The sequence below is a fragment of the Magallana gigas genome, chromosome 10, assembly GCF_963853765.1.
Source record: "Magallana gigas chromosome 10, xbMagGiga1.1, whole genome shotgun sequence".
Lineage (NCBI taxonomy): Eukaryota > Metazoa > Mollusca > Bivalvia > Ostreida > Ostreidae > Magallana > Magallana gigas.
In genome coordinates, this window is record NC_088862.1 from 1,308,066 (window position 1) to 1,332,377 (window position 24,312).

The 24,312-nt window shown below is 36.2% G+C and overlaps 2 long non-coding RNA genes across 2 annotated transcripts; one reads left to right on the forward strand and one right to left on the reverse strand.

Annotated features, from left to right (window-relative positions):
- Nucleotides 1-8,686: 8,686 nt before the first annotated feature.
- LOC136272399 (uncharacterized) lies at nucleotides 8,687-11,690 on the reverse strand. The gene is made up of 3 exons (XR_010710402.1): nucleotides 10,344-11,690; nucleotides 9,831-9,878; nucleotides 8,687-8,754 (listed from the first exon to the last, which is right to left on the reverse strand). It is a non-coding gene; the product is annotated as an uncharacterized lncRNA (long non-coding RNA).
- Nucleotides 11,691-15,766: 4,076 nt separating this feature from the next.
- LOC136272469 (uncharacterized) lies at nucleotides 15,767-17,415 on the forward strand. Its single transcript, XR_010710478.1, has 2 exons — nucleotides 15,767-17,163; nucleotides 17,274-17,415. It is a non-coding gene; the product is annotated as an uncharacterized lncRNA (long non-coding RNA).
- Nucleotides 17,416-24,312: the final 6,897 nt, after the last annotated feature.

Below are 24,312 nucleotides of genomic sequence, written 5' to 3' on the forward strand. Positions count from 1 at the left end.
TATCAAATGAACACAATCCATATTGATTTCAATGGGATACAGTCGCCTCTATTTATAGAGTTTTGTAGATGATTGTGACCTCATCTTTGAAAATATTAGTGCGCAGTCGGTGGTCTTCCTCTGCATGGGGAGATAAATCGACCACCAAGTACCCAAATTTTTTTAGCATACAATCTTGATAGGCTTCAACCATAGCTTTGCTTTGACGAGGAAATACTTGACGAGCTAAGCAAGCCACTTGCGATACATCTCTTGGATTTTTAAGCAACACCATAAAATGGGTGTTCAAGTTAATGGTGCGCGCAAATTTTCCTTGACAATACATGTTTTGATTTATGTAGATGACACTTAATTTTCTATGATGTACCCCCATTGTAAATAATTCTTCCATATTTTGTGAATTTACGATACGACGGGCTAAATCGTCTAAAATAATAATGCTATTTTTCCTTTAAACTATTTAATTGTTCACTGTTCGGTAACCCTTCGTGAAATTCTATGAAAGGTAATGTTTTTTCCATGTCTCGAAACATGTCTTGATAGATACCGTAACAGTACAGTACATTTGGAGGACTATATTCAAACATGTCCTCTTTTTGACTCAATAGTCTATACACCCAATAGGTTTTTCCGGAACCCGTGGTTCCGCTGATAGCAATGGACGTATTGCACGGAAAAGGGTACATGTTTTTAATGATTGAGTATGAAATACAAAACTTCCTTTTATACCTTTGAGAAAACCTCTTTTGCAATGAAGACAAGACAAAGAAAACATTTTCCCAGCATTTATATATACATACATTCATATTTTCATGGCCGAAAGCAATATCAACAAATAAAATTTTTATACCAACAAAAGAAATATATAATTTTTGATTAAAAAATTCAAAGGGGAAATTTTTTTTTTTTTTTTTTTTTTTTTTATTTATGTTTTTTATTCATGACTTTCACAGCTTTCTTACATAATACATTTCTTTTGGAATCTCAACATTTTTTTTACATACAATATACATGCAAGAATAGATATATAATAGTTCACAATGGTGTGAAAGTTTGATTTTTATGTTTTTAGTGGGGGTGAGAAAGGACAGAAAACATTGAGTGAAATAATATACATATAAACACAAACAAAAGAAACAAAAGAAGAAAAGCAAATAAAAAATATAACATGCACACCATCTTATAAATTGACAGCTCTAAATTTAAGGATTTTCCAATATGTGATTATAATATACACAAACACCAGCATGAACATAATATTTAGCACGTACATGTACATATATTTATTTATAAGAGAAAAGAAGGCGGAGAGAAAAAAGCTGACGGGGCAATGGTTGCTTTGCAGCATAGCTGTCTATTAGGGTTTGCTTATCAAAAAGATTTATTTAGATATTTTAAAAAAGCATCATACATTCTTTTAACAAATAGTTGGGGATATAGTAAAGACTTGCTAAATTCTTTCAATAATATTCTCCAAGTGTCTCTCAAATTTTTCAAATTCACAGTTCTTTAAAAGTAAATATTTTTCCACAAGAAGCCTGTTTTCAATTTTCCTTTTGAGTTCCAACACACTTAAAGTTGGGTAAGTTTTAAGTCTACAAGTGAAAATATACTGTTTTACAATATAACTTAACAGGTTTTGTATTCTATACATATGGTAGTTTTTATATTTACCAAAAAGTATACTTTGCTTATCAAACATTAGGGACACCCTGTAGTTTCTTAAAAATAACTCTTCAATGTCACTCCATAGTTCTTTTACAAATGGGCATTCCACAAAAAGATGGCTGATTGTTTCAGAATCTTGTTTACAAAAAGAACATTTAGGGGATTCAATAAGTTTAAGATTATGCAAGTAATAATTTGTTGGTAATATCCTGTGTAAAATTTGGAATTGTAACCAATGGAATTTAGATTCTTGGGTTGTCTTAAAAGGAAGTTCAAATATTTTATACCAATCATTCTCATTAAATATTGTGTCATTCTCTTCCCATTTTAGTATTGCTTTATTTTGGACCCTCTTTTCCCTTATCAATATATTATACATATCTTTACATCCTTTTCTATTTTTGTAGAATATGGCTAATGTGTTTGGGATATATGGTCCAACTGTTGGTTTAATTTCTTTTATATTGCATTCACCTATTCGTTTTAATATACTCTTTTTTAGACCATTATATTCAACAAAGTTAGTCTTAATACCAAGTTCAATTAAAGATTCAAAACTTCTAAAGTCACCATCTATATCAAAAAGGTCAATGATGCAAACAAAACCAGCATTAAAAAAACTTCTCAAAAATATACTTTCCTTGTTTATCTTTACCCTTGGGTTATACCATATGTGTTCAAAAAGTGGATTGGTGTTTTGGGAGATTGTCTCACTTATTTTTATGTAACTTAGGAACACCTCTGACCAAAATTTGTTACCTATACTTTTACTGTGTTTAAGTACATAATCCGAGCCCTTTATCCATAAGTTATTTATTTTTATTTTCATTTGAGCTTCTAATAAATTAACCCACTTGGATTTTGATGTGAGGAGTCTACGAATCCAACTTGATTTCAAAGCAAGTGTAAAATCAGAGTAATCAATCATTTTCAATCCCCCCAGTCTATAATCTTGGATGACAATATTTTTTTTTATTTTGTGGACTTTGCCACCCCATAGGAAATAATATAGTTCTTTATCAATTTCTTTTAACATTTCATTGTTGGGATTTGGTAAGGTAAGAATAAGGTGGTTAAATTTTGGAATAATTAAATTTTTCAAAACCACTAATCGTCCAAAAGGTGTTAGTTTTCTGCGTTTCCATTGTTTCAAAGTACTTTGAATTTTTTGAAATATTGGGTTGTAATTTAAATCAATCATTTCAGTAAGATTTATGGAGAATTTAATTCCTAACAAGTCAAAAGTGTTATTTCCCCATTCTAACTTCCATCTTGAATGATGAAAAACCTCTTTTGAAAATTTTTTGCTCCCAATCCAAACAAGTTTTGTTTTAGAAAAATTTATTTTTAGTCCTGATAAGTCAGCAAAAAAATCTAGTTCTCTTAGAATTCCATCTAATGATTCTGGGGATCCATCTGAAAACAGAGTAGTATCATCTGCATACTGTGAAAGTTTATATTCTTCTCCTTCTATAATTATACCTTTAATATCTTTGTTATTTCTTATAAGAATCCCTAAAACTTCTGCACATAAAAGAAAAAGATATGGTGAAATTGGGTCACCCTGTCTACAGCCCCTTTGAGGGTAAAAATAATCTGACGCTATCCCATTTTGAATAACACATGACTTGATTCCACTATAGAAAGTTTTTACCCAATCTTTAATTGAATCATCAAAATTAAATAGATCAAGGGTCTGGTAAATAAATCTCCAAGATATGGAATCAAATGCTTTTTCAAAGTCTATCAACATTAATAATCCTGGTATTTGGTTTTGTTCAGTATAGTTCATTAAATCATACACTAGTCTAATATTTTCTCCTATGAATCTCCCCTTTAAAAATCCTGTTTGGTCACTACTGATTAGTTTGTCTAAGACTTTTTTTAATCGTTCAGCTATACATCCAGAGGCTAATTTATAGACAACATTTAATAGACTTATTGGGCGCCAATTTTTTAAATATTGCTTAGGTTTTCCTTCTTTGGGAATACAGGTAATAATTCCTAATTTATTAGTTTCGGAAAAGTTTAACAATTCATATGAGTTATTTATTGCCCGTGTTATAAAGGAACCCAAGTCTTTCCAGAAAAATTTAAAAAACTCGCTAGAGAAACCATCCGGTCCAGGACTTTTATCATTCTTCATTTTTTTAAGAAAGTTTAATACTTCTGTTTTAATTAATGGGCCTTCAATGCATTGCAATTCCTTAGTATCTAATTTTGGAAAGTCAAACTGATTTATTTTTTCTTTAACAAAATTTTCTCCAGCTTCCTGTGTTTTTTTACTATACAGCTTCTCATAGAAGTTTTTTGTTTCATTTAAAATTTCATCTTGATCATATATTATTGTTTCGTCTTCTTGCACTAGTTTTGGTATTTGCTTATTGATAAAGTTTTTAGATTCTAAAGAAGTAAAGTACTTAGAAGGCTTTTCACCTTCCTCTATCCATTTGCTTCTTGACCGTAAACACTGTCCTTTAAGCCTTTCTTTTCTAATATTCTCAAGTTCATTTTGTTTACTGGTAATATCAGGCAAGGATTGTTCTCCTAAGTTTTGTTCCAGAATTAGTATTTCTTTTTCTAATTGTGATTCTCGCTTACTTGCATTTTTCTTCTTAAAAGTAGAGTATGAGATTGTTTTTCCTCTTATTTCCATTAACAAGATGTCTAGAAATATTTGGTCATTTATTGTAAAAGATATTATGTCATTGTCTATCTCTGGGATTAATTCTCTATTATAGACTAAACAGGCATATTGTAGCTTAACCTCGCAAATCTTTTCCTTAATTAGTTTAACATAATCCTTGTCTGTTAGTAGTGAATTATTAAATTTCCAAAAACCTTTACCCCTCTTAAATTCATTTGTTTTAAAAATTAATACTACTGGTGAATGGTCTGATCGATAACTATTTTCAAACTTTATTTGTGGAGCCAGAGATAAAAAAGATTGTGAGATCAAAAAAAAATCAAGTCTTCCCTGTTTAATTGGGTTTCTCTTTCTCCAGGTGTATCTTCTTAATGTGGGAGTATTTTCTCTAAAAATATCAATTAAGTCAAGAGTCTCCATGAGTTTATGAACTTCTACTTGTGCCTTAGGATTATTTATTCTTTTATAGTTCATTGTATCTAGGTCTTGATTCAATACTAAGTTAAAATCCCCACCTATTATAACATATTGGCCTGAGTAAATTTCTTCTATCTTTCCTAACAATTGGGAATAAAACTCTGGGGTATCAGAATTTGGGCCATATAAGTTGACTCGTAAAAATTGTAGGTTGTCGATTGTAGCCTCTAAAATAAGATAATTTCCATTTTCATCTCTGTAATTTTTATGTACTTTAACTTCACAATTATCATTAAAGAGAATTGCAATTCCCCTTGAATTTGACTTATATGAACTAAAAAAGACCTCATGACCCCACATTGTTTCTATATAATTTTCTTCTTCAGTTGTAAAATGTGTATCTTGAATAAAATAAACATTATATTTTTTCAGTTTTAAATTCATTAAAACATCTTGACATTTTCTTTTATCCCCTAGTCCTTGACAATTTACAGAGATGATTTTCAGTTGGTTGGTCATATAATCATCTGTTAATTTAACCATTGTCAAACACAAAATACATAACAAATATCATGCCCCGATAGAGAGAAGAGAGGGATATTATGTTCCCTATTGAAAATAAAAGGCTGTGCATATTAGAAAAGGTACATATTGCGCAGACTGGCAAATGCATGGTAGTTTATTTTAACTAGTTTTTAACATGACCCTGTACTTGGTTATACACATATATGAAAAAAGATTGTAATATTAGCTTTAAAATAGGGACGTTTGAAGAGACAGCAGTGCTTATCCTCATGTACAGTTATGTTTAGAAGTTAATTGTGAGGATGTAATTCAATTGGAGAATTACTTATTATTTGTAAAATTAAACGCATAATTACATCCTCCCGACTCATGTACATAAGCATGTAATAAAGAACAGAATCACGTCTAAAAGTAACACTTACTCTTTAAAGGATAACGCACGCATATCTCTCAGGTGTTGTCAAAGTGTTGTGACTTTATATAAAAACAAAAAAGGGGGAAAAACGGAAAAGAACAGAGAAAAGATCCATTCTCTGATTCCCAGCTGTTAAACCGGAAACGACTCTGCTGATACTAAATATAAAACCCGAATTGTACACTGAGAAATTCCGGCGTAACATACACAATGAAAGAAAATTGGCGGACGATAGCGCATTATTAATAACACTTTAAACAGAATAAAATAGGGAAAAATGCAGGAAAAATGGAAAAATCATAGAAAATTTACAAATCAGGTAGATTGAAGGTAATCATGAAAAAGGTCATACAATTGTGAGAACAATAAAGTAAAAAAAAGTCTCTTTTTAAATATATATATTATATATCCATAAGAGGAAAATGGTCATTAAGTTACACAGGGAAATACCGTATTTTGTTCTTCGCCACCACTATTGTTTACCCGGAGTCAGTATTGATGTTTTTCACTGCGCTCAATCCGACATCCTTTATATGAACGAATCTGCGCGCACCTATTTTGCTTCCATACCATCTTGATACTACGACAGTTACATTTAGATGTTCATTGTCAACAAGGGATCTCAGCAAGGCTCTCCCTGCCCCGTGTTCTCCGTCGTCGTCCGCCCCCTCGTGAATGGTTCCGTCGTTACTCTTAAATCGATAGGCAAACACATTGTGGCTCGCACTTGACACTGTAGGGACACGCATGATATCGATGAGAGCTCCTCTGACCTGCTTGAGAGATTCGGTCGGTGTAGCGTGGGCGGTGAACCGATTACCGTTGTCCTCTATTTGTTTACCCGCAGAGATTGGACTTTTGATTTCTTCACCTGAGATGACCTCGTCAGCGGATGGACGTTGGCCCAGTTTGTCTCTGTATATGTTGCCGCTCCGTGTAAAAACCAACTTGTCTCCCTTGATTTTCGTGTCCACATTTTTGGCAGCGTACTTCTGTTGTATATCAAACAGTTTCCTGCGTTTTTCCCTCAGCTCCTCTGGCTGGTGGCTGGCTATTCTGATGGGCGACTTTTTACTGCGGAGTACCGGGATCTTCCTCATCACCATATCTTTGTAAATTTTGTCAGCAAACTGGATACACACCGGTCTAGGAGATTTTCTTCTTGCGTCTCTGTCACCCATTCTATATAGGGCCTTAATATGCATGTTTCCAACAGACTCCTTATCCATTTCCAGTTCCTTTTCAAAAACGTTTTGTATTATTTTTGCCAGGTTTTCGTCGTTCCCTCTTTCCGGATCATGTTCTTTAATTCCGTTAATGATAATGTTATTTTCAAGAGAACGGGCTTTTAGTTCTAGGATCTGTTTTTCTTGGGAATTTACACGGAATTCCAGTTTGATCACATAGTCTCTTAGTCTACTTAGCTCCCGTAGCATTTTCTCTTGATTACTTCCGAGTTCCGTAACGGTATATAAGGTATCATTCGCTTGTTCCTGCACCAATTCCACCTGTTCTTGCATTCCATGCTTACCTCGGATATCGTTCGTTAATTCATCTAGATGTCGACCTTGTGCATCCATTCTTAACATGAAGCCCCCAAGGGTATTTTGGATATTGGTAATTCCTTGGAAAATATCCCTAATTTGAAATTCTTCAATTTTGTCCTTTGGAGGAGGAGTCTCCGTTTCCGTTTCCGATTCCATATTCGCTGAATCAGATACTCGGTGTCTTTTCCTATTATCTAAACTCTGGGTAGCGTTATTACTCATGTATGTAGATCAGTGAATACAGCTCAAACAGGTAAACAGGTAAACAAACAGATCTCCTTTGTTGATTTAAGACCAAATAAAACACTTACTGATTTACTGTCCACAGTCACAACACGAACAAACACCGGATATTGGTTTTGTTATAATTTTTCACAAGTCTTTTCCACTATTTCATCTACTATTTCACTAAAAATTTCACTCTTAGGGTGCACGTTAAAAAAACCCTCCTTACATGCCGGGCATGCGCAGTACCAAAGAGGAAATTTGTTCAAAAAATACAAAATTTTGGAGAAAAAAAATATTCAAACCTTATAAAAACATACATTCGTATTAACTTGGTTGATAGCAATAAAAAAATTAATAATTATACATAGTATACAAGGAGGGGGCCAGGAAAAAAAATAGTACACATGAAAAAATAGTCCTACAATTGCAATCTGTTTACTGGTCTTCTAATTCTCATTGATCTTCTAAGAGGAGCAGGTGGTTGAGGGGGGCGTGGTTGAGGACGGCGTTGTCGAGGGGGCGTTGTATGGGTAGTTGCCTATCCCCATACCCGACACACTGAATTACCAACACCAAAATGCCTGTAACAATCACTCTAATCAATCACTAGGCAATTTTCTGACGTTCAAACACCACAGAGTCACAGAGGCTGTCTAAACTTATAATTTCAACATCATTTTGTCGAGGTTCTTTTTTTCTTCGTAATACGAGAAAAGCAATGAATCCAACCACAAGAACAATACCGATGACCCCTAATTTAAAATAGATATCATAGAATTATCCATTACATTTTATCGGTATGAATAAATATGCGTTGTAATGATACAATTATATCTTAATGAATTGCTTATAATGCATACACTGTACCTCCAGTAATAATACCAACAATGGCATTTGTCGTCTCCACTTCAGGCCGTGACCTCGTGGTACTCATGACTTCTTGGGAAACTGAACTGGACATCTGAAAATAAGAAAGAAAAAATCATAACTATTTATTGTCGGTTAAAAAAAAAATTAATAAAAAAAAAAAAAAAAAAAATAATTAATAATAATCATAATAATACACGATACTTACAGAGCAAACTTCATCCTCAAGCTCTACTGCGATTCCCTCTGACCCACTGATGTCATCACATCTAACGAGGGAGTGCATGACTTTGAACTTCTTCAGAGCCGGAAATTTCTTTAAGTTCACTCCTGAGCACAGTCTGTTGACTGTCAGAATTTCAACGTCTCTCCGCTGGCTAATTTTCTGAAATCCTCGCATGTCAGTGTGTTGTCTCTCTGGATGCACGCAGTCAAAGCCCCTAAAGGAAATGCAAGCAAAATCATCAAGTACATCTTTACAGTTTAGAAATCGAATTGGGAAGTAGTCAAACTAATGATAATCTCTTTTATATCGGGTGGATGAATGAACTTTAGATTCTTAATTTATTTTAAATAAAGTTTGGACGGGGTGATATTGAATTCACGATATAAATTACAATTACATATATAAAGAACGAAAAAGTGAAGAACCAGACCAGCCCACCCCTATTAAAACAATGGGCCTATTCCATAGGAGAGCGGTCAGCGCGGGACGGTCTGTGTATAGTATTGTTACGTAATCGAAAGGAGAGAGTCTTGAGAAAATGCCCTTTGGCCATCTGCGTCGAGGGTTCGTGTATTCCAAATCTTTCTGTCAAAGGTCTCTTGTGATAAACTTAAACCGACCAGCTACTATCAGAAAATTAAGTAAATGAGCATGTTACGGAAAGTAGAGGAACATAAGCTTTTCCTGTACATGTCTCAATCCTGCATGTTCATTTCTGGCCATTGTGTTAAATCTCTTGATCTTTGAAATAAAATGTCATAACCACGAGCATGTCTTATGCTCGTCTCTTTGAGTTAAACGTTTAATAAGAAGTAAGATCCGAGAAACGGAGCCTAGTATTATGTGTGATGAGACCAAGTGAAAGTAGGGGGATGGGGGGATTGTATAATACAGCAGTGTTTTGTACGAGTTAACTCATTTAAGCTGACCATTGTAATTTATGTCAATTCTCTTGATCTTGGAAATAAGTGTCATAACCACAAGCATGTCTTATGCTCGTGTACTTGAGTTAAACTTTGATTAAGATGATCCGAGAAATGAAGTCTTGTATTCAAGGAAAGGGGGGGGTGTTAATTATATAAAACACCAGGGATAAAGGACACGAGTTTTGTCCGAGTTAGCTCATTTTCACAATCATCATCACAGTTAAGAATTTGGAACCGGTTTGTAAAAATGATTTACTATACAAAGTACGGATTGGACGACGTTAGACAGAACAAAAAGAAAAGCAAGAAAGAAGGCATCGTTTACCGAGTAAGTTTTTTTTTTAAACGAATTAAAACAACTAACCTCTCTCCTCTCGCCCCTGCTCCCCGCCTAGTCATTGTGGTTGTCTTCCTGAAAATTAAACAAGAAAGCAATTATTAGAATTAGAAAATAAATTGAAGGTGTTCATTGGTTCTCTAACCGTTTATGTAAACCCCATAATGTAAAACTTTAGTTATACCCGCTCTACAAAGGGGACAACCCTGGGGTACGAGTTTAAAATAACATTGTAAACAACAAGACATGTTTCTGCATGTCGTGCAAATGCATCCGTAATATGCACGCTCTGTGCATATTATGCACTCGTGTAAAAGTGCCTAGATGATACACCAACTGTCCAAACACAAACAATTAAACATACGTGTAAACATCGTGATCAGATTGATTTAACTACACTGTTGTAACTGATTTTAGTTTGAGAATTTTAATCCGTGAGGCAAGTATCAGTAGGTGACAAAGACTCAAATTTCTATAAAGTGTTAATTGAACTCTAATAAATGGCCGCTACAATAATTACAATTAATTACTCGAATGTACCTTCATTTCCTCCTCTGCACAGGGGGCATCGTTTGTCCTGGATCTTATGGTAGCATCTCAAACAGCAAGATGCTTTCTTGCAGGTTCGACAAATACAGGCATAGTTTGCCTTTTCCAGGCAAACAAAACACTCATAGTTTTCTCTCTGGTACTCTGGCCTACACCATGAGTTGGAGTTAATGCCAGCGAATCTTATTCTAATCCCGTGAGGCATGTTGGAGTTTGTATACTTAAAATGGTTCATACAACTTTTATAGTGTTTTTTTATCTGAGTGGATGCTGTCACTTCAGGGGACATGTTTACTAACGGATATTTGAGATTATTGATAAGAATGTATTAATAAGAATATACACTCATTAGAAAATGACACACATTAACATGTAAATAAAACAAATGTAAATCCTCTCATTAAGGTTAGACGCGACCTATCTTCCCATTATTTCTATTTCCCCCATCTCCACAATGTGAAGATTTCCACTATGTCATTTCATAATTATATATCAAGTTATGATACTTTTTTTGTGGCTTTCAGATGACAGTGGACGTGCTGTTGATGTTAAATTTTTTGCGGGAGCATGGAAATGGCAGTCGAAAACTACAAAATTTAAAATTGGACATAAGTTTCTCCCTCTTCAATTTTTCCAGAGGATTCCTACCACAAGACAAAGACATTCAGCATTCTCGTTACGTGGACTCAAAATTCAGCCACTTTGTTCGTTCACTACCCAGTGTAGCCGTCCTTTGTCCAAACGTGTGCCGGCGAATTATTTCGGACCTTATAGAATTTTTCATTTCTTATTTTGGAAGACGTCGTTGCCATTACGATGCCTTAATTTTCCAGTTTACTGAAATTGAGGATTTGGGTGTCACCCACCGACAACCTAAAAGAAAACAAGCCATTGTGGGGCTAAATTTAAAAAACCACGACTCGTATCTGGAGTTTACAGATACAGTCATTCACGAATTTACCCATGTCTTAGAGACTATGAACGATGAAGATCAGGGGGTGGAATTCGCTGGAATTTTTAGAGGCTTATTAAGTCGTGTACATTCACAAGAAATTGACCTGTCTTATGCAGGTGTGAATCAGTGTGATTTACAGCGCATCCAGGCATCTGTAGAATGTAGAGGATAAATAATATTTACATTTGTTTAATGTGTACTCAACGCAATTTGTAGTCAAATATCATATTATTATTGTTATTGAGATTTATTCATTATTTACAAATCAGGGGAATAAACCCCTAAATAAATGATGGTTACGCAATGCTTACTCTGATATTCTTCAACGGGATTAGGGCATCATTTAAATGGGGATTAATACTTGATTAATCCTTCAAATGATGACTCTTCTATTTCGCAAATGATTATTCCACTAAGAGGGTGTAGCCATCTGAGCTGAACACCAATCGAATAATGTCACCTGATTTGAGTAACCACTCCGTAAGCCCCAGTTTAATGTTTGGGTAGTATAACCGGTGATATTTTGATTCGTGGTATTCTCGATCAGACAGCAACATGTTTACTTGCGAGATTTGCGGTAAGCCCTACCAATATTATAAGGATTTATTGCGTCATAAAAGATCTGCACACGAAGGGCAAACGTATGCATGCGATAAATGTACAAAAAAATTTAAAAGCAAGGACGATTTGAAAAAGCATGAAAAAATTTGTCAAATTGATTTAAAATGTCCCCAATGTCAAGAACTTTGTGCCACACCTCACGGCTTACAATGGCACATGTCCCACCATGCCCGAGGGGTTAAGCGCCCTGCGTCTGACCATGATTATGCCTCCACAAAGAGACCTTGTTTTGAGTCATTGAGGAGCCCCTCTTCAGATGACACTCAACCAGGACCATCTTTCTATCGTTGTCGTCAATGTGAAAACAGGTTCTTAAACAGTAGAGAGTTGTACTTGCATCAAATGCGAAAACATTTTCAAGTGGGGGGTCAATTACAAGATACACCCTGGGAGGAAGGGGGTGCACCCTGGGAGGGTCCTGAAGGGATCGATGATAGGCTAAAACAAGTATATGAAGCCAACGCCCCCCTCATTTTACAACCCAGTGCCCCTGGACCCAATATCTCTACTTTTAAGTTCCCCACCACGAATGCCGTAGGTGAAAATGAAATTAGTCAGGCAGCGGATGACATTTATAATCAACAGGACCACGCGTTTAAACTGAATTTGTCATTCGGGGTTATTTTAAGACATAGGGAAACGGGAGAATATAGGTATTTCCGACCTTTCTATAATGACAGTGTCTTAGACCGTCCTTTGTACATATCGAGACGACGAGATTTAAGAACGTTAGTGCTTCGACTGAGACGTAAAGACCTATTCACCCTCCTCCTTCAACATCGTCCTGATACGAAATGGGTTCCCGTTCTTGTTACCAATTTTAGATTTACAATCTTTCATACGTTTTACCCCATCGGAGATTTGCACGGTCCCCTCCCTGAATACATTAAAGAAAACCGAAGTTTGGTCACTTTAGAAATAAATGATAGAACAGGGTATGCCTACGAGGATCATTTCTGTGCGTTTCGTTGCTTAGCCTTACACCAGGAATATGATGTCAAGAATTTTGAGGGGAAAACAAAACAATTGTTTGACAAGTGGACAACGTTTAAGGGTGTGAAGGATTCTCAAGGGGTAGAATATAGGGAACTCCCCGAGTTTGAATCTTGTTTCGAAATCAATGTCGAGGTTTATGCCCTCAACCTCGAAGGTCACGTGGTGTCAGTGTACAAATCAAGAGGTCGTTACGAGGACACTGTGTACCTCCACCTCTATCAAGGTCACTTTTCCTACATCAAAGACTTTGCAGTCTTTGGCAAAAAAATTCAGTGTAAATTTTGCGACAAGCTTTGGGATCATCATGGACATTTTTTGCGTCACGAACAAAAATGTCAAAACAAGACGAGGTATGTCTATCCGGGGGGCTTTTTATCGACCATCAAAAACCATCTTTGAGGAATTGTCTTATTTCGGAATTAATTGTAAAAATCGGGTCTATCCTCGGTTCATCGTGTATGATTTTGAAGCTCTCTTACACAAGGTTCAAGATCAAAGATCAGAAAAGGTCGAATGGACCCAGGAACATATGCCCATTAGTGTGTCCATCTGTAGTAATGTCCCGGGGTTCGAGGAACCTCACTGTTTGGTGAATGACAATGGGGACGAGTTAGTCAGAGAAATGGTAGGCTACATGAAAGACATTGCCGAAAAAACAGAACTTTTAGCTAAAGAGCGATGGGGGAGGGAATTGGGGGAATTAAAACATAGGGCAAAAAATTCCGTAAGTAGTATGGAGGTGGGTGAGGATGAGGAGGACAAAGAGGAGGACGACGAGGCTAAAAAGATAAAACAATTGTATGGAAAGTTTAATGCTTATGTGTCTCAGGTTCCCGTGTTGGGATTTAATTCGGCCAAATACGATTTGAATTTGATTAAAACGAAACTAGCTAAACATTTAGGACTTCACCAGGAAGAGCACTGCTTTACCATTAAAAAGAACAATGCGTACGCCTGTATTTCAACCGAAAAATTGAAATTTTTAGATGTTTCTCACTTTTTGGCGCCTGGCACGTCTTATGCAAAATTCCTAACAGCCTATCAAGTCGATGAATCAAAAGGTCATTTCCCCTCCGAATGGTTTGATGACGTGTCGAAATTACAGTGCAATCAATTGCCTCCCCCTTCTGCGTTTTATAGTAGCTTAAAAGAGTCATGCATTTCAGACACTGACTATCAGACCTGTCAACGAGCCTGGGTGGACCACAACATGACCACATTTAGAGACTTTTTAGTGTGGTACAATAATTTAGATGTAGGACCTTTTGTCACCGCTGTGACGCGACTGCAACAGTTTTACTTTGATAGAAATATCGATTTGTTCAAAATTGTCATGTCGGTTCCTGGCATTGCGAGGAAAATGTTATTCGACACAGCAACACGGGAGGGGGCGGAATTCATGTTACTGGACGAGAAAAACAAGGATTTGTATCATAACATTAAGTCAAATATTGTTGGGGGACCCTCTATTATTTACCATCGAAAAGCCGTGAAGGGAGAGACCAAGATCAGAGATGGGAAATTGTGCCAAAAAGTTTTAGGGTACGATTGCAATGCATTGTATTTGTGGTGTATGGGACAAAAAATGCCGGTGGATGTCATGGTCAGACGCAGGGCGGAAGAAGGGTTTAAACCAGAAGTCAGAGATAAGAACATTAAAACGTATCAGTGGATGAATTATTTGATTAAATACAAGGGAAAGGACATCAAACATGCGCGGAATGACGGGGGTGAAAAGCGGGTGGGCCCTTATCCCGTAGACGGGTATGATGGGAACACAAATACGAGTTACCAATTTCAAGGATGTTATTTCCACGGTCACGAGTGTAGGTTGACAGAAAAAACAAGCATTCTGAGAGTATTGCATAAGCAATACATGTCCCCTACCGGTTTGTATTACATGTATTCTATGAAAGCTTCCAAGCACACAACTATTTCAGAGCTATTGTAAACGAGATGTCATGCTTTAATCAGAGATAAAAGAACAGAGGAAATTAAAACTATATAGTTGATATAGAATTTAATTAGGAAATAGGTAAAATAATACTCTTTATTTCATCTCCTGTAATTTCGCCAAGTCTATTCTGTATTCACTGGTAAAAATTTGTGAAAACAATGCACTGTTATGCACAATATCATTTCTTACCGTCTTCTGTACCCCGAATCAAACCAAACAGTTAAACAGCCCAACCCGACAACGAACCCGATTGTAATAATAATACAAAAACACCCTGCCGATTAAATTTACAACACAATGCTTGACACTATTTTATAGAATTTATTTGTTTGTTAGAAATGATAAAAGGAATGGTACAGGGAAAGGAATGGTTCAAGTAAGGCACGATATTATTACTGACTACATACTGACCTCGTTTGTTTAGTTACACACCGAACCCGATAACGAACCCGAACATTAAAAAATTGGAATAAAAAAAATTAATTTTCTCGAAAATATGTCAATCAGACGCTACAAAAGTGTAAACTTGATCTGTAGTTTGACATTTTGAAGCTGTTCAGCAAGTTTCATATTATTCCTCAAATGCATAAAGAAAAAAAGTGTGGAAAACTGAAGTGGGACAGACAGACGGACTGACGGACGGACAGACAGACGGACGGACGGACAGACGGACTGACGGACGCAGAGGAAAGCTATAGTCCCCTCCGGTGAAACCGGTAGGGGACTAATAACAGATAGGAATTGGAGGGAAAACAGAGAAAAGAAGTTGAACAAAACAAAGAAAACGACTGCTTACTTGATTGGGAAGGGATATAAGGTAGAGGAAATGTGGGAATGTGAGTTTGATGAGTTTTGTAAACCTCGTCCTCTAATTCATGCTTTGGGTTGGGAAATGCGACCTGCTTTTTATCGGAAGCATAGGGGAAAGGTTAATGAAAAACAAATTTTAGAGGGAGTGAAAAGCGAAACTTTATTTGGTATGGTTGAGGTAGATATTGAAGTACCTGAAAAGTGGGAAGGAGAGTTTCAACCGAAGTTGTCTCCTTGGAACTATTTTAAAGAAATGTCGCCGTTGTTTTGCAATACGGAAGTGAAATTTGAGGATATTGGGGAACATATGCAGAAACATATAGAAAAGGAAGGCGTTAGTACGCACCCAAGGCGTTTATTGGTGGGGGGTTTGAAAGCAGAAAAAAATGTTACTTGGTACTCCATTGTTAAAATGGTATTTAGATCACGGATTAAAAGTTACGCGCATTTATCAGGTGGTTGAATTTAACGCTCAGGCATGTTTCAAAAAATTTGTTAATGATGTGACAGAAGCGCGAAGGATGGGGGATGCGAGACCGGAATTTGAAATTATTGGCAATACGATGAAATTAATAGGCAATTCGGGATACGGGTCTTTAATCATGGACAAAACAAAACATCGGGATATCACTTATGTACAGGGAGAACACCAAACCTGCTTAGCGATCAACTAAGATGAATTTAGAAATGCAACATGCTTAGGGGGAGATTTTTATGAACTAGAAATGGCAAAAACTAAGATCACCATGGATCTACCTATTCAGTTAGGTTACTTTATCTTACAATACGCTAAAATGAAAATGTTGGAGTTTAATTACGATTTCCTAGACATTTATGTCGACCGCGCCGATTACATGCTATTAGGAATGGATACCAATTCCAATTATTTGTGTTTGAGTGCTGAAAATATGCACGAGGTGATAAAACCAAACATGCGCGAAAGATATGAACACCACCTACGCGGTTACTGTTGCGACGATGCATGTCCCCCTTTTTTACCGCGAGAGTGTTGCAAAAAACACAAGACTTTTGACAGGCGTGTGCCTGGGTTGTTTAAAACAGAATTCGAAGGTGAAAAAATGATTGGTCTTTGTTCAAAAACATACGTAGTAGCCAATGGAAATGAGTGTAAATTTAGTTCAAAAGGATTAAATAAAAATCAGGTGTCTAATCCTTGGGGAACATATGATGCCGTTTTAAGGAATCAAAAGGCAGGGCATGGAATGAATCGAGGGATACGCGCGCGCCATAATACAATGTTCACATATACACAAGAAAGAAGTGGTTTTTCTTATTTCTATTGCAAAAGGAAAGCTTTGGAGGATGGTATTTCAACCGAACCTCTAAACATTGTATTAATACCAAATGCATAAAATGTTTCAGTTTTCATTAGTCGTAATATGTTTATTGTAACATGATTAATTGAAAGACACATGGAGACGATGAAGGGTGGGTCAGCCCTCATATTATGAGTGGTCCCTGGCGAGGAAGTAAAACACCCGTAAACCACTCGGGGAGCTCTCCTTCACTTAAAATGTGGTCCCTGGCGAGGAAGTAAAACGCCCGTAAACCACAGATATAGGTGGTCCCTGGCGAGGAAGTGAAACACCCGTAAACCACCTGAGAGTATCCCCCTCGTATCGATGATCGGGCTATAAACGCTGATCCGGTCGGTACGAGTTCAAGCTTTGTGCTGCTTTGTGCATAGGTGTGACTCACTCTTCCCGTCTCCAAAAAAAAAAAAAAAAAGTAGTAAACCCACCTGTCTCTGGACAGCAGGTCCAAAGTCCTGGTAAAGGGTGATGGCTACTTGCGTATTTAAAAAACGCGGGAAAAAACCCCAGCGGAAGCGGAAGGGCCGTCCTCTTGGCGGAAGCGGAAGGGTCGCCCTCTTGGGGGAAGCGGAAGGGCCGCCATTCTGTCGGAAGCGGAAGGGCCGCCCTCTTGTCGGAAGCGGAAGGGCCGCCATCTTGGCGCCGGTAAAGGGGGTCGAAATGTCCCTACTATACTACTGATATCGTAGCCCTTTAGTTAAAAGAGTATACATGTTCGTTTGTAAGTTGCACAAGTTCCTAACACGTGTAACACACAGTTACATGCACCTGAGAAAAAGGAAATACCCGGTATCTAGAATAAACGTAAAATACTAGATACTCCAATGATGCTTTAAAAGCATACAAAAGTTATAACACATTGATAAGGTACATGTATTTAAAACTCTCATAACAAGGGGGTCATTTTAAAAGTAAATACAAATTGAAACATTACATACCCCCCCCCCCCCCCCCCCCCTTTAAAAAGATTCATGTCCTTATGAATTTACATCAGTTTAAAAAATTATTCACAACAAACCTGATTAAATATCAACAATAAATACATATAATACATAACATGACAAACCTAGACAATGTAAATTCACTTCCTATTAGTAGTAGAAATATTGCATACTAAAGGTCGATGTCTCCTTTGTCTACCTCCTCCAACTGAACCACTTGTTCTTTTATGGGCTTCGTCTTAGCTGCCACTGATGATACTATCTTGAGTAATCCTCCCCTTCTCTCCTGATGATACCCTCTTGAGTAATCCCCGCTTCTCTCCTCTGTCTCTTCTTGTAATCACAATCACGACTACATTGAGACTGAGACAGAGATGGTGACTGAAAGAACACCTTCTGGGATTAGTCCAGCTAGACCCAAGATCGACGAGTTAGAGGTGGAGTATATAAGCTTAGCAGCGAAGATGATCTTTCTACGTCAAGGCGATAACATCTATGCCACCCACCTGAGGGACACAGTCCTAGTCGACCCTAAACCCATGGCGAGCATAGCAAGGAGGATGGGGTACAGAAGACCGAAAGAGAACCAACAAGGTCTGCTGAATTTCCAGCATCTCCAACCATACAGAGGCAGCTTTTGAAATTTATCGGACTCGAACAAAAGTATTTGGAAGACATCATAGAGCTAAAAGAGGAAGAAACAGAAATGAAACCAATCAAAAACAAAGCAAGAATCAGAGCCAGAAACTCCTCAAGGACCATCACCCTGTACAGCCTCTTCTGTAGACTTAGCCAAAATACCATCTGACGCCACAACTACAGTCATCAGCATCCACCTGCCTCATGTTCCTCAACCCAAGTCAAAGTCTATAGGAGCCTCCCTGTCAGAGAAAGCACTGAATTTGTTGACGAGAGGATGCTTGCCCCTCTTCCCACCAGCTAGGAAGGACTGGGAAACTGATTAAGTGACATCGAGATGCAAGAACATAACTGTTGTGTGGCATCCTTAGGACTGGCAGGAAATGTCTCCTGACCGAAGATTCCTCTACTGGGAATACACTGCCTTGACCCTGCAGGAAAGGATGGATCAAGCAAGAGTGCCACCAACGAGAGGAAGACCTCCTAGACAATTTTAATATCCTAGCTCTTCCTGGAACTGTAAGAAGAATGGAAAGAAGACGGACCATGTTATAAGGAAATCGCGGTATTACATATACAAACGGCTTAAGAACATTGTGAGTTCAAATTCAGGTGCCAGTGTTTGGTTTCGAATGCTGTAGAGATTTTGTGCCCAAAGAGACCGCCAGACTTTAGATTCATCATCAATATTTGACATGTTTTGTGTACTGTGTAATGTTATTGTTAATTCTTTGGAAATTCAGGAGAATTTTGTTAATAAGTTTGGAGGGGGGGGGGGGGGGGAGTATAACCTTATCGTGATTTGTTTTTATTGCAACATTTATATTTGTTATTTATAGTAAGCCATAATCATTTAAAAAGTATTCGGTAATTTTCTATAAATTCATGACATAATTGAACGAAACGTGTGCATGAGGAATAAGTAATGTGTTTATATTTATACAAGGTTTACAGACTATATGACACAGATATGGTTGTGGTGTAACCCTAAAATCACGTAAATTACCTTGTTAAAATTCATTTAGGGCATTTCTTTCGGCGATAAAAGCAGTTTGTTAGTGAATATTTACATTTCGACATTCTGGCTGTCTTCATCTTTCCGTGTAGTCTTCGTTACTTCCGGTTATCGATGTTTGCTAATTACATGTTTTGACTACTTCAATTCACTATTGAGCATGTTAATTTATCATCATGTGATGTCCAAGGAATGGAAATTAATGTTAATTGGTTGATGTTTTGCTAATATTCAGTTTTACCCGTGGAACTTTATTTATTTACCCTATCGTCGGTAGTTACGATATTCATGCACAGATTTTCATCAGAGAAACTAGAATTATACAGACGATTTCATAATAAGTCCTGTTTATTTAATTGTCTAATTCATTGCATACTCATTGCGTAACTGATTTTTAGGTCACCAGAGTCACTCAGGTGACCTATTGGAATTGGTCTTCGTCCGTCGTCGTGCGTTAACAATTTTACATTTTAACTTCTTCTTGAAAACTACCAGGCCAATCATTACCATTTTTGGTGTGAAGCATCTCTATGGTATGAAGAATCTAAATTGTGAAATTCATGGCTCTACCACCCCTGGGGTGCCACGGGCGGGGCCAAATATGCAAAAAAAGCCAAATTTTCAAAACTCTTCTCTACTTCCACACACGTGAGAAAAAAACCTGAATGTATGGTTATGATGTCCATGAAGCTTTCTACCAAAATTGTGAAATTCATGGCTTCTGGTTCAGGGGTTCAGGCTCTAGGGTGGGGGCAATATAGTAAAAATGTATTAAATCTTAAAAAATCTTCTTCTCTACTCCCATTTATATTTGTTAAAAACTAAATGCATGATTATGATGTCCATGAGGCCCTTTACCAAAATTGTGAAATTCATGACCCCTGGGTCAGGGGTTCAGGCTCTAGGGTGGAGCCAATATGGCCATATAGTTAAAATGTTTTAAATCTTAGAAAATCTTCTTCTCTTCTCCCATATATATTTGTTAAAAACTAAATGAATGATTATTATGTCCATGAGGCCCTCTACCAAAATTGTGAAATTCATGACCCCTGGGTCAGGGGTTTAGGCTCTAGGGTGGAGTCAATATGGCCATATAGTTAAAATGTATTAAGGGTAACTTCATACTCGTGAAATTCTCTGAGGAAAGTTGAAAAACCGAACTGATTTCAATTTAATAGACTTAAATGTCATCAATTGTTAGAAAAAAAATGCATGTCATCACACTTTTTGAGATGCCAGATAAACATAAACTAAAGCATATTTTAGCATCAGAAAACTGTATTTTTTTTTGTTAAAAGTAAAATCTTGTACGCAGAAATTTGTTTTTCTTGTTTAATTTTAATGTCATCTTTATCAGAAAACTAAAATTACAAAAATATTTTAAAATTAATAGTTGGAATAAGAAAAACTATAGCATTTAGCCATACAACTGAGAGAAAAGTCAGAAAAAGAGTTATTTCCCCTTTGCGCAGATAAGATGTATAAAAATTTGGAAATTTAGGATAAATATCTTGAACCTACCAATAATTCTAATTACATCCATGTGATTATATTCACATTAAATAAATAGAACTACCTTGCATAATTTTTAAAGAATTCAAAGTTTTACAAAAAAGTGTAACATCACAGAACACTGGATCTACTTTAAATCTTAGAAAATCGTTTTCTCTTCTCCCATATATATTTGTTAAAAACTAATTGAATGATTATTATGTCCATGAGGCCCTCTACCATTGTGAAATGCATGACCCCTTCGAAATAAGAGATATCAATGTCCATAAAAGAATGTTTTAATTAAAGCAATATGAGCTGCTTTTTTTTTATGTTGAATTTTTTTTTACTAAAAAGTTCTTTTCTTCTAAAATGACAAAAAAAATCATGGTTTTTAAATTTGTGTTAGCCATATTTTTGTGGAAAAGACCGTTAAGAAGCCTTAGTTGGAACAAAATTGAATTATTGTCGTCCTGTACAAAAATTGATTTGCTATATATTCCTTAGAAGAGAATATTTCCTTTGACAAAAATTTATGATTTTTTCAAATCTAATTTATCATAACAGTTTAAGTAATATGCAGATTTATCATACTAGCAGGTTTTTGCAGCAAAATAAAATTCTAAAAAATACAGCTCATATTGCTTAAAGAAATTAAGTGAAGAAGGGAAACAGCGAGATTCATCATTACATATTTTGCCAGAATCAAGTTAATTATCCCATGCAATTATTTTTTGATGGTGGATAATAACGGCACTTCAATTAAGTCTTGATGAAATCTTCACTAATTTATTTTAAACTTTTAAGCCAAAAGACAGAAAGAGCGTACTAACGCAAACAAATCGCTTCAGCTGTCATGACAGTGGAACATTTTACCTCATGTTACAGGATCAAAAGCAGGTATGGGCCCCAAGTGGCTAAACTTCCCCCGTTTCGTGTAATGTCTTTCATCTCCAAATCTCCCATTGGAACTGAATATTTTAACAGATTGAGCACTAAAGGGCTTACAAGTATCTTTTTGACAAAAGCTTACATTTTTGGCCCAAATGAATCTAGTGTATAGATATTCCGATATTTTACACCATAAACATAACACGACTATTCACGGATGGATAGGCGCGGTGCCTGGGGAGAGGCGGGTAGCAGCAACCCTGGACCTCGGTCGTGCCTCACCGCGCTTTTTGTGCAGTGTAAATGTGTTCTGTATTTACAATGTTTTATACTGACAAAGGTTTTAATGCACGTTTTTTAGTACTAACTTGTGGTGGCGATTAACGACATGCCTGTTGTTAGGTAGAGCCTGTTGGTAAGGCCGTCGCTTTTAAACTTTGCCCCATGGCTTTTCTAGTTGGATTATGAAGATGCCAATGACAGCTGGGTTCTCGGATTACCGTGCAGGTCGTTGACGCTAACGTGCGGTTAAACACGAAATAAAAACAACTTTTCTCATTCAATAGCCAAATGCATCGTCATCTAATCAGTGACGCGCATGAATGTCATAGGAAAATATATAAACATCACATGTCATCTGTTTATTCTTATTTTTTAAAGACGTTATATAATTCTTTTCTACAAGATGGACCACAGAAAGCAAGCGTAACTATTATGCTACAAAATATAGGTGAGCTGTTTTTGACCTGACATTAACAAAGCGACGCAACAAACCCTATTTGGACGCCAACGAGATATCATAAGAGTGAACAAGAACGAGAAAGTATTTCGGTTAAGTAGATTCAAGGAGATGTACATGTTCAGGAAGAGGTAAATGTAAGCGCGCTATCAAATTTAGCGATACAATTTATAGTTATTGCTCTTCTATGAGAATTGGCATTAGTTTTTCTAATCGAGCTCTGTATTATGAAATTTTTTTTTGGACAAATCAAAAGGAATAATACTTGTAATTTATAATTTTGATTTAATTATCCGATATATCATTGATCAAAGGCCGTTTTATGAACGAATCATAAAAAGCAAGTGATATATGTACTAAAAACACTTGCACACAGTCAACGACTCTGTTATCCATGAATCCACCGAAGGCTATCCGGACATTAATTTGCCCGTGGTGTATCTACTTAAACCGTTCCACCATATCGGAAAAGTTTGATTTCATCCCTAGCTGTTATAATGCCTTTAGCTGGTTCAATATCCAAAACCCCGCAACTCTAAGATTTCTTAAAAAGTCACACTCATCAGTGGAACAGAATTACTTTTTATCAACTCTCCTGTGCAGTTACTCTGGCAAACCGGAAGTGAAAAGGGTTTGGACCGGCACATACTTAAAACCTGAAATGCTAGAAAGACATGAATGACCTGAAACTGTATATAAATGATATACTTTTATGTTTTGCGTCAAATAAAATGACTTTTTGTGTGTGATTATTATATTTACATATGAAATGTGGTATAAAAATATCATGAAATGACATTCATCTTTATTTACGCAAACATATGAAAGACTTGAAAATTAAAATTGATCTGAAAATTTCAGCTTACCTGAAATTTTATATAAATGATAGGTTTCTGTGTTCTGTGTCAAATTAGATAACTATGTGTGCGGTTTTACCATACTATACATGTAGCTCGGAATTTTTCTTGGAAAAGCCCAAAAATTCACATTAGAAAAAAATGTGCGCAAGATTATTCATATAAGGAACTACTTGGCAAGCAAAATAACATGGTTGTTTGTAGCATAAAAAATCAAATCCCCTCAGAACTTCAGTACTTTGATTAAGTGTATTTAGGTATATTATTGATGTTCTTAGCTCTTATGCCAATAACTTTAATATGTGAAGCGCTGTAAAGTAACTCAATATGAATTATATATTGCGCTTTATTAATTTTGTATAATAATAACTAAATAATTATCGTTATATTGAGACATAATTTTTATTTACACATGATTATAAATACCTGTTTTTCAAAGCAACGCTGGCCACACTATTATTAGAACTTTTATTGGCTTAAGATGACCAAATATTTAAGAGCCTATCTGCTCGAGCAATAAAACTCGGTGTCAGTTGTTTTAGCTCCTTCACAAGTTTATCACCAAATAACGCCTGTCCATTTTGCAAATATTTGTATCTGCAGCATACATATTTACCGGTATGTACAATCATGTTTTGAAAGAATCTTTAAATTTTCCAATTCATTAACATGTAGTCATTAATGATACATCATTTGATTTATAAAATAAATGTT